Below are 12,001 nucleotides of genomic sequence, written 5' to 3'. Positions count from 1 at the left end.
AGTCATGAAGATCTCTGATATGAACAGTAACAAGGATGTGGAAGAAAACACTGAGTTAAGGTGAGAGGAGGAGCAGACCGGAGGAATCAGGGTTCACAAGAACAAGGGGCACTGATTTACCTCCCTGTCGTGTCTGTGCACATGCATGTGTGCGTGCACTCAAACTGTGTCTGATGGACAGTGAAATGGAGGGTAAATCTACAGAGGCTTCACCTTACAGCAACCTCCATCTGCTTCTCCCACTCTCTGTCACATCCGGCTCTACAGCAGTCATGTATTCCTGCCGGTAAAATCCCAAGTCTTTTAATCTCAAAGGGGCCTGACACACAAAGACACCCTTTGGCCTTTGAAAGGCTCCACATGATTCAGGAGGAGAAGCGGGCCGGCAGCAGCACAGCCTTAGCCCTGTATGACAGACAAACAGAGCTGCATGAGGCTTTGCAGTACATGGCACGCACTGACAGTCCACTACATCATAAGGGACATGATGCAGTGAAATTATTATCTGTGTTTTGAAGGCATGTTTTTTTTTTTATTGTCAAACTTAAGTGTGACATTAATTAGCTTCAGCTAACCAGCTCCAAGATCAGCTTCAAGCATGTTCAACACCTCCCAAGAGGTTTCAGTGATTGAATCCTCCCGTGTGAGAAGTTGAAAGCAGGAAATATTTAACATAGCTTAAAAAAGCAAAGCTATTTACTGGTCGATCAACATTCCTCCCCTCACCTGACCACAAGCAGTGATAGTACTAACCCAAAAATGAGATTACAGCTGCAAATGGCATAAATTCGCTTCTTCTGAAGCGTGTCTGGGATCAGGCTCAGAGACGGGATGAGAAGCTCAGACAAAGACTGCTGCTGCACAACATCAACAGGAGGTGTCCCTGATAATGGATGGATGGATGGATGGATTGCTTCATAAAGATCTTAAAGATCTGTCCATTTGACCTCTGTTGATTTGCTTTACATTTGGGTTGGATGTGCACCTCTTCAGAAAAATAAATATGTGTAACCGTGATGAAGACCACAGTGGGTCTGATTGCTGTGCCTGGTGGCAGTGTGCTGTGCAAGCATATGAACCAGTACAACCAGATTTATTCATTTACAACTATCCTCTTAGGCTTTTTTCCATTCCAATAACTTAATTTCAATAAAGTGTTGTTCAACATTTATTAACACCAACTCTGAGATGATCTGCTCAGCGCAGTCGTTTTTGTTTAGAGAAGTCCGACACAGAAATCTTAGAAATCTATCACTAACTGATGTTTTGAGTGTGTAATTATAAAGCCACAGTGTGGGATTCACTCGAAATCCTACTTCAAAATCCTCAAGACTGATACAAGCTAATTGATGATCAACATTTTATTCTTTTTGCGCCGCTTAAGAAGTGACACTTTAAGAAAGTCACCAAAAAAAAAATAAATGTATCATTTCTCACCATTTTTGATCTGGCGTATTCTTACTGAACGTGTCCACCACACACACACACACACACACACACACACACACACACACACACACACACACACACACACACACACACACACACACACACACACACACACACACACACACACACACACACACTGTTCTCATGTGTCCCAAATTGTACTGCACCATCCATCAGCATGCTGTCAGATATGACCTTCAACTTGAAAAAGGAAAGGAAAATAATAAAGAAAATAGGAGAAGGAAGGGCATGAAAGGAGAAAGACGGGGAGAGCGTGATGGAGCGACTGACTGCTATGGAAACAGAAAAACTGAGTGTAATGTGATGAGCATTAGATCACATCCCTGCTGAGATTAGCACGCTGATATGCATATTGGATTTACACTGGAGTTGTTCTTGTTATGTGTCCTCGCACTGACAGTCCTCCGGGGGTCCGCACCGGCAGCGACTCATATTCAATTTAGACTTGACACGTTTCACCATTTTCTCATTAATCCCTAAGATGTCAGATCACACATGAAGACTCATTCCAGTGGCAGGGCAGAGGAAAGAAACAACCCCCTTGTTACACCTCAGAGTCATCTGCTGTGAGTCTGGATTCGTACCGTCCTCTGAGGGAATGTGGTTTGTCATTTCAGACAGGAACGTTTGTTTTACATCACAAGGAAGACACAATGTCCAGTTGTAAAACTTACCCGATGTGTTCTTTAAATAAAGTATATCCCTCTTTATAGTGCTAATCATTAATTTAGCAGTTAAACTCTAAAATAAATTCATGGCTTTAACCAATTTAATTGATTTACTTCAATGCTTGACTGCTTTAATGTGCGGAAGACACCATTTTTAGGAACAGATTTTGTTATTTAACAGATGCATTACCCTGAGGTGTTATACTGCTTCATTTCTCAGTGTGGAGGTTTTTTTAAAACTGAATTCACACATTGCTCCTGTCATCCTTGGCAAATTAGAAACATCTACATTAAGCTCCTGACATCTTGACAAAAACAGGTACTTTGGGTTTGGGGTGCAGTTAGAGGCAATCATTTTTTACACCGCTGTTAATTTCTCCACTAGTGTAACAAAGCAAAGACACAGCAATCCCTTATTTCGGTAGAAATGTAGGTCACACTTCTGCCATCTATTTATGAAAAAAAAAGATCATCGCACAATCTTTTGAGAAAAAGATTGTACAAAAATAAGCTGGAGAGAAATCAGGAGGAGGCGAGGTGAAAAAGAGGAGCAGGAGAAACAAATTAACACCATGATTACAGTATTTGTGGTGTGTTTGTGCGGGTGTGGACATTACAACGTTGGGTAAAAAAAATAACATTGAGATTAACTAGAAAATGAAACAGCAAAGCTGACACTGATTTTGAATCCAGCATTCGGCCATTACAGTAACATTTTAGCATAATGGAACCAAGAGATCTAAAATGGGGAAGAATTACGATAAATACACACCTCTAAATTATAGTAATTTAAGTTGCTATTTCTGCAGCAGTAGTCCTGTTAGTGCTGTCGCGTTGGCACACCGTGGCTGAATAAGCTGGGGGGGGGGGGGGGGACACCTCCAAAGCAGTGAGAGTGGAGAAGAAATGAAATTTGCTAGGAAGGACCTCCTGCGGGCTGTAGAATGAAGTACGGATTAGCGTCATTCATTTAAATGTAGTGTCTCAGGATGAAAACAGTCCACCTGCAGAGCACCTGCAACAGGGAAAAGAAAGCAGGAAGGAAGACTACAAAGTGAGTTCAGGCAGGGAAAACAGGCTGCCTGGTTGGACGGGCAGATGGACGAGGAAACAGATGGGTGAATAGACGGAGGGATTGGGGGTATAGTTCTACATTGGGAGATTAAGCTGCAGATTAATTCTTTAACCAGACGGGATGGAGAATTTCCGCTGGAATGTAAATGAACATTTATGATCTGGATTCCTGTGACTGGCTCTTACCTGCTTTTCTGTACCTGGAGTGACAGCGTCGTTACATAACAATCCTTGTTGGGTATCAGTAAGAAAAAGCACTTCCAAAAACTAAAGCAGGTTCCTACATGACAGCTGCTAGAGATCAAAACACAATCACATAGTAGAAAAACAACTTCCAACTTTTTCCAACAAATGAAGCCTCAGAGGAAATTAGAAATGTTTCAGACTCTTTTTTTGAGCTGCTATGTAGGTAGAGGTCTAATCACAGACAAAGGTAATGGCCAGACTGCCTGCTGAACAACTAGATGGTTTGTATTTGTTCACATACAGTAAATAATTCATATTTGCCTATTTTTCCACATTTGAAGGAGCAATAACAAGAGACATGCTGTTCTAGCCAGTTACCAAAAGACATGTAAAATAATTTTACTCTTAGATTTAAATATGTGTAGAAATGGACTTGACATACATATTTAACACACCGAGACGGGTTTCATCCTATATTTGTCTTGAATCAGCCTTGCTGGAGCTGTTGTTGTCCCTCTAGCAGCTTCCCACAAACTAAACACATACATTAGATTAACTGGTCATTCTCCACAGAGCTTCAAGACTGACAAGTGACTGGTAGAAGCCACAAGGGTACCATTACTTTATTTTCGAGAAATAATCAAAACGTAAACTGTGATTAGTTGCAACCCAAACAGGTGCAAACTCCAGCTTTAGTATCCAGAGCCTTTGTTGTGAGTCACATTTTCAGCCGTGTTTGCAGAGGTTTCAAAAATCTTTTCTCTGCCATCTGACAAAAAGAGCAACAAATGTGTCAGAGGTAGCAGAAAATGGGAAACGCATCAAAGTGCTGTACTGAGAGTAAGTGTGGAGGTGGGGATGTGCTCTTGCTCACTGTTTGCTAATGGGATGTGAAGCCTATTGTAATGCTCTCCATATGATAACAGTCACCACAAAACAATGCATCACTGCAGCCACATTAACACATTTCAGTCTATTATCACAGCCACCTGCTTCAACTGCTCTTTTACATGTCTGGTGTCTGTCTGCCTACCTGCTTTAAGCCAGTCTGTGTCTTGCTCACTGTATGAGTAAGAGCGCACAAGCCAAATAGTCTGCTTGCCTGTCTGTCCACCTGTCTCCTTCTACCAGGCTGGTGTTGTTCTTCTGCTTGTGCAACCACATGTATTTTAATAAAATGTATACAACTTACAACACACATTCACACCGAACTCGCAGCCCACACTCAGACTGGAAAGGGTGACGAAAAAATAATTAAAGTTTTTTGGACACAATATTAACAAAACATAAATATGGGAGAAATGTAACACCTATCAAAACGTTCTACTCTCCTAATCTGTGCTTCCAATTCAGTTTGTCCTTGAAGCTTTCGCAGCTTTTCGGGCTCCTAATAAGATATTGAAACCACTGCAACTTCACACACAGCCCCTAATATGCTGAAACAATGCCAGTGCTGTTGTGAGCACATGTAATGCAGAAGATAAGTTCTGATGTTTTCAGGAGGCAGTTAACTTTAAACATGTAGATATAAAGGCAGCTCGTCTCTCTCTGCAAGTACCGACAATTAGATATAAAAGGTTAGCTTCAAATTATGAGAGGGAGCATACATCTGTGCAGTGGTAATTCAAAAAAAAAAAAAAAGAAGTAGCAGAAAATAAAAATCTAGTAATGTTTACATGATACCAAGCCTGACCAGCTTAGATACGTTGACTCCGATTGTGGGGATGAGGATGAAGCGTTCCTTGATTATATTTTCCAGCATGACAGGCTTAAACCTGCAGAACATTAATGCACCGTAAGTGCACTTAATCAAAAGTGATAGTAGTGTTTCCCACACAAAGACTTTACTCATACTCATACATCCCATGTAATATTAACGGCATTTCGCTTTCACTGACAATTCTGTTAGTCTTATTTTGAAAGTTTTTGAAAGCCTGGAACTTTCCCCATCTCATGTTTCCCCACCACAATCAGGTTGTTATTGTGGTCCACTATGTGATTCAGCTGCTTTTCAAGAAAGGATGTCCTCCTGCAAATGTACTCCAATGTAACCATCAATTATTTCTGCCCAAGAGGTCTACTGTGAGCTGGAGTGCCACTTTAACCAGAACCTGCAGTGGATGGAGAACTGGTTGATGTGCAGTAACAAGGACTACAGTAACTAGCTGTAGTCCTTGTTTGGGATAAAATGTCAGAACTTGGCAGTGAAATCTGTTTCTGTCACTATAAATATTTTTAACGATAACTCCTCTTAATTCCAAAGTGCTTGATTCTAATTCTGAATTACAAGAAGCTTAGTGGGAAACTAACACGGCACTCATTGTGGCAATGACACTATGATGGAGTTCTTTGTGTTGTTGGGTTATTTTTTTTAAAGAGCTATACTATCTCTGGAATATTTGGTGGAGCTCTTCACTGCAATCAGATCTGGGACAAACTCATATGTATCAGTAAAATTTTGTTTTTAATTTGAGGGAAGATTTGACTATGTACAATAACTGCTTGTCCAGCTGGATGTTGTTGTTGTTTTTCCCTCTTTAGCCTGTTGGAAGAGAATGGAAATGCCCAGAGCTGGAGTGAGTCTAGGCCACAGCAAGAGAAACATGAAATGTATCTGATAATGGCTGCACAGGATGACCTTGTGCAGTCCCCGGGCACAGATGGAGAAAAAACAAAGATGTAGCGGTAAACAGCACAGGAGCAGCTTCAGAGCTATTTTTTTAAACTGGCTCATACTGTGGATGATGAGAAACACAAATGTGATCCCCAAAAGCCCACCTGGCAGAGGGATTCAAGGGCTCACCAGCTAGAAAATGTTATGCTTTACCATAACATTATTTATGTGTGTGATGAGTTCATGTCCCAGTAGTACATGATAAACATTCAATTTCAACTACAGAATGTATCCACAACCTAAAAGCAGCTACGTTGCAGGTGAAATTAAGTAGAACCTCTTAAAGACAGCTCTACATTCTTGTGAAACTCAAACTCAATAGTTAATTTCTGCTGACACAAAGCCAGTGATCAACCGAGAGCTACACAGATTTCCACCTAACATTGTGGCTATGGCGGGGCTTCTGTAAGAAATTCACCAATGTTTGGCAAATGCAGTCCATTCTGTATGCCATGACTTTCTGCTGGTAATGCTATGTTGATGATAACATTTCTCAAACCTGGCAAAATGTGGGCTGAGTCCTGAAAGCCAACAATGACAACAATTTCCATTGGTGGAAAAGCGGTATCAGTGACTCTGAACCCAGATAAGCTTACTCCATTGTGCTGAGGACTGTTGAATGCCATCAAAGGTCAGCATCTACTGCACTATTCCTGACCTTTGACGAGCTCTGCATGGTTCAGGTCTAACAACAAAGTGAAGGCATGGGTGTTGGAACTGTGTTAGAACTGTCCATGGTGCTTAAAACAAACCAGAGGGGCTCATATTACTGACTTTCTACACTGTACGTATCTTAGAACTATTAATGATTCTGAAATCATTGATAGCTCTTCATCATATCTCTCCACCATACTGGAAACATGCTGGACCCTTGAAGGAGGGTCATGGTCCTGAATGCATATTAACATGTTTAAACTGCAAAGCACCACCAGCATTGCAGGAGCTGTCCATGGTGTTGACCAAGGTTAGAGCGAACGCAAACTGAATTTAAACTAAAACTAGGTGTAAAAATACACTTTTTTCAAACTGAAGGCAAAAAAATGGGCTTTTGAAAATAAGACTGAACAATACTGTGTGCTTAGAAAATTTAACTTAAATAAAAATGCAGTTTTTAAATAGTTTAGTATAGTTAGCCTTTGTCAGTGTTGTCACACCCGATAGTTCTTATATTGTTCCTCTGAAAAATACTTTCCATCTTATAATATTTAAGTTCTTACCAAAGTGGATCATCTACCTCCAGCTCACCCTGTCCCTAGTAATCTGCTGTCACACCATCCCTCTGCACGTCCTCCTTCACTACATCTATGAATCTTGTGTCATCTTCTGTTTTTCCTCATGCCTGGTATCTTCAACATATCCCTGCTCTATGAAAAATGAACTAAAGCTAAACATTTCCAAACTATAAATACCAAGTTAAAAAAAAAAAAAACACTGATACAAAATACAACACTGAAGCTACACCAAGTCAAAGCTTGCTCCTGCAATTTACCCATGCTGTAACCACATTACTTCTTTTTGTTGTGCCTGAAACATTTTAGACAGCAGTGAGGCCCTAATGAGTGCTCTGTGGTCCTGAATTCACAATAGCATGTTTAACCACAAAGTACAACCAGTTGTGTTTAAGCTGTTCAGGTGTCCCAGGTGCTGACACCAAACAAAAGAGGGTCTGATTTCAGAAAATTCTTTCTGAAGAAGAAGTGGAAACTATAAGTGGATCTGAAAATGCACTGACTCCATCTATTCTGCTGAAAACAAGTTAGGCCCTTTAAGGAGCTCTCTGTGATCCTGAATTCATTTTAACATGTTTAAATCTAACCACAAGCTACTGGACTTGTTTATGGTGCTATCACCATACTATGGGCACCCAAACACCTGTATGTCAGGCTCCCTGCTGCACGGTGTAGGAGGTTTCTGTGGTTCTGACATTACAGTGGCCACGTGCAAACTCAGCAATGCCGGCCCCTGTGGAGCTCTCCATGGTCCTGAATCCTCCACTTGGTAGCTTAGAATTAGAATTCAACTTTATTGTCATTGCACATGCACAGGTACAGGGCAACGAAATGCAGTTTGCATCCATCCAGAAGTGCTTTAGTGATATAGATATATTACAATATATATTAGCAATAATATAGATATGTGAGTATATTACAGAAATGGGTCTATTATGGTATGTTATAATGTACACGGTATGAAGTATGTTGTGAATATTCTATAACTATAAGTATGTACAGGCTGTAGTGAGTACAAGCTATGTACAGGATATGAACAGGATATAAATATGAAAAACTATACAGAATATGAAATAAATAACTTTACAGAATCTGGGATATACAGCTATACAGAAATGGGAACTATGCAAGTTGTAAACAGTTGTAGGATTAAAGATTATCGAATGTACAGAATGATTATTTACACAGAGCTTGACTGAAGCTACCATCTGCAGATATTTTCAGTTGGCCCTTTCAGATCTTTATGTGGAACAGAAGCTCTCTCAGTGTGGAGCTGTCCCTTTTTCCTAACCACTCCTTGGCTCCTTCCCTTCTGTTAACAAAAATCCCAGACAAAGAACCTGCTGTGCATTGCTCCTCTCTGCATCTTCCAGCTTTCACACAACAGCATTTGGCCTGATTGTTTTTATGTTTCTTGTTTCCCTGGGATTTTTTGCTTGCACAATAAATGACCAGGTGTGATGGTTCCCAGAGCACCTGCTTCTTTGAGCACGTAGCTGCAGAAGTTAAAGGCTCAATAAAAGCTATAATTATGTTTTGATTTATATCCAACACATTCTGGGAACAATGCCTCTTGTTTTCCCATTATTATCCGGCCCCCTCTGCCCCTCTCTACACCTTCTCCTGTTCTCTCCACCTCCTCCCTTCCTGTATCACCTTCTCCTCCCCACCCGCGTCACCTCTCCTTCACTCTTGTTCTCATCTCCTAGCCTCCTTCATAATAGATGCGGTTGTAACGGCAGTCAGCTGGAGCGGCATGATGAGGCAGCTTTAGAAACGGAGAGTGAGACAGAAACAGAGAGCTCCCCAAAATGGGTTCTTCTATCACTGCGCTCCCACTCACAAACACGCACGCATGCGCGTGAACGGACGCATTCATTCACGCGCGCGAAACCTAGCATGCGTGCACGCACTCGCGCATTCCCATACACAGGCACGGCGGGGCTGCCAGCCTGGCCGGTGCACCCGGAAACCAATACAAGCGCCAAAGAAATGTCCACAGAGCCAAAACAGCAGTTTGTCTTCGAAGCAGCGGAGAGTTCAGCTTTTTGGAGAGCTCTAAATAAACTGTCTGTAGCCTCAGAAAACGGCAGTGCCACTGACAGTGCCCCCACAAACAACACAGAGATGTCGCACACTGAGCCGGGTTCTGGAGGAGCCTAATCAGATTACAGCGATGATTCATTTCCTGGGCACTAAGAATAAAACTACTGTTGGCTCTAACATGAGCCTGGCATCCCCGTGGCAGGGGCGAAAAAAAATTAACCGCATAGCAGAGCTCGGTCCCACCGAGCATCCTCTGCGCGCATCACACACACTGCATTATTAACAGCCGATCAATCAGCCTTACCTTCATCGATCACCAACTCCTCTCCTCCTGATGTGTCTCTTTTCTACCCCCTCCACAAAAATCCTCTCGTCTTTCTCCCCCGATCGGTCCACTAATAGAAATCACAGTGAGGACTCCCCTCTCAATAAAATGCTTTAAAGCCGATCGGGCTCAGCACCTTATCCCAACTCACGGTCTCCCCTCTTGCGCGATTCCTTCCCTTGCACATGAAGCGAGAGGGGCTATCTTGGTAGTTTTTTGTTTGTTTGTTTGTTTTCTGGTGCTGAAAAAAATCGGTGTGTGTGAAAGAGAGTGTGTGAGTGAGCTCAGGCAGCGGAAAAGACTTGCGCGCGGTTAGGCAGCAGAAAAGAAAAAAAAACGGGGCGAAGAAGGGATCCAGGTGCCGGTGGGCTTACCGTGCACAGCCACGAGAAACACTCCTGTACACGTAGTTCCTGAAAAGAACAGGATGGGTGGGTGGCAGAGGGGAGGAGGTCACACCGCTGTTGATAAAACTCCTATTCGCCTCAAAAAGCCCAAGTAACGTTACTCCAATAGCGTATTTAAAGTAACGGGCACGGAAGAGCTATCTGCATCGATGCTGGAGAGCAAGCCTCAGAGAAAAGTGGTGCTGAGGGGCTAAAGAGCTTTAATTCCGATAATCTGAAGTCCCCGTAGAAATCCTGCTCCGGCTTGTGCTTCAAAACCCAAATACTGCCAGGCTGTAAGAAACTACACCCACCGACACTGAAGGTGTCCTTGAGTACAAAAATAGGAGCTTCCGCTTTAGGGGCTCTGAATGGCTGGACTGCTCCTAAAATCATGCAGGTATCCCTCCAGTAAGGGCCCCTTTTAAACAGATAACCTAAAACAATTTCACTTTCCAAACATTCCAGGTGATGAGCGTCGTCTCCGTCTGTCTGCACGCCCAGCTGGAAGCTGCCAGTCCTTTTCTTTTCCCCAAAGAGGATGAAATCCCGGTCCGGGCGGTGTCCGGCAGCTCCGTCCTCCGTTATCAATTATAAATCACACCGCTGACTCTGATATTCCGAGAGCGTTTTTAGGGAGGAAATGCACTTTCAGAGAAAACTAGCAATCTTGTAGCGATGGCTAAAGCTGCACTTTTAACAAGCTACGCTCTTGCTTCACGTTGGTGGAGGCTCGCAGATCCGCAGCAGGCTCTGCATGCCGAAAGTCGCTTATCTTTTGAGGGAAAATCAGCCCACGGTTGGAGACGGCGATAATCCTTGTCGAGGCTCCGAAACGTCACATTGTCGCTCACATTTCCTCCGTCGTCCGGTCAAATCCTCCGCTTACACCCGCTCGGTATCCGACCCGGTGTTGTGTACCGTGGCAGCTGCGGCTGGGGCTAATTCCTCAGGAGACGCTTAAAGTTTGAAAATCAGCCACAGAATCCAGCGCGTGCTTCCCGCCCGTCGGAGGCGGCTATAGGCGCACAGGCTGGCTCACGAGGATGACTGACGGCAGAGGGAGGGGGGCACGAGAGGCTGTTCGAACAAAAAGACACACCCATGAAATATCTATCTATCCATCTATCTGTATATCCCGTGCTGCTGCTTAAGCCCGGTTATATTCAACGTATGTTCGCAGTTTTTGGAGTTCATGGGTAAAGGCAAGGTGCCTTACTCGTTTCACCAATTTAAGAATGCAGTGCAGTCGACATCAATTAAAAATCTTGATTAAAAAAAACAACCGTTTATTGGTGTTTTTTAATTGTTATTTTATTGTGTCGTTTAAAAGGTTACCTGTTTAGAAAGATGGTCAGAAGTACTTTTAAAACTGAAAATACTTAAAGTAAAAGTGCGCAAAATGCCAGAGGTCAGAGGAAGGTGTAAAATGTACTTTAACATGTACTTTAACATAGCAGCAACAAAAGATTGTCAAGAAATTACCATCAGCTCTCATGTAATATCCAGTCAGCTAGCTAGCCAGCTACAGGTCTACTTCTCTTACTCCCACTGAGGGATTGGTTGTGCTATTAGCTTCAAAAGCCTATATGGCTGGAATCATTGTTCATTCATCACTTCTGGTTGGATAAAGAAAAAGAAACAGTTATTGATAACATTCAACTCCAGACTTCACATTGGGACATCAAAACGTTTGGGACATCAGTGTGGCTACATCTATCTTTGATATGGCCGACAGTGTTCAAACAGAATATGTCTTAAGTCATCCAGGTAAGGAAATCCCCAAAACATATTGTCTTTCAGTAATAATTACTTGTTGTGTAATCTGATTTGTTAGCTCGGGCTTCTGTCCCCGCTGCTAACATGGAGTGGTCAGGGTTCATGACCCACACAGCAACCAGCCCCAGCCGGTACCTCAATAACATGTCTCCATCTTCTCATTC

At 42.6% G+C, this 12,001-nt stretch overlaps 1 protein-coding gene across 1 annotated transcript in view; it reads right to left on the bottom strand.

The window, feature by feature from the left end:
- The window catches only part of LOC308400768 (leucine-rich repeat and fibronectin type III domain-containing protein 1-like protein), a 437,364-nt gene extending 426,283 nt beyond the window's left edge, over positions 1-11,081 (bottom strand). The window contains exon 1 of the mRNA XM_080888721.1: positions 9,652-11,081. The gene's annotated coding sequence lies outside the window, so the exon portion shown is untranslated. The remainder of the gene's footprint in view (positions 1-9,651) is intronic.
- Between the last annotated feature and the right edge of the window lie 920 nt (positions 11,082-12,001).

This window comes from Rhamphochromis sp. 'chilingali', assembly GCF_963969265.1.
Source record: "Rhamphochromis sp. 'chilingali' genome assembly, chromosome: 8".
NCBI classification, from domain to species: Eukaryota; Metazoa; Chordata; class Actinopteri; order Cichliformes; family Cichlidae; genus Rhamphochromis; species Rhamphochromis sp. 'chilingali'.
The sequence above is the reverse complement of the archived record's forward strand: the minus strand, read 5'-3'. Positions and strand labels throughout refer to the sequence as shown.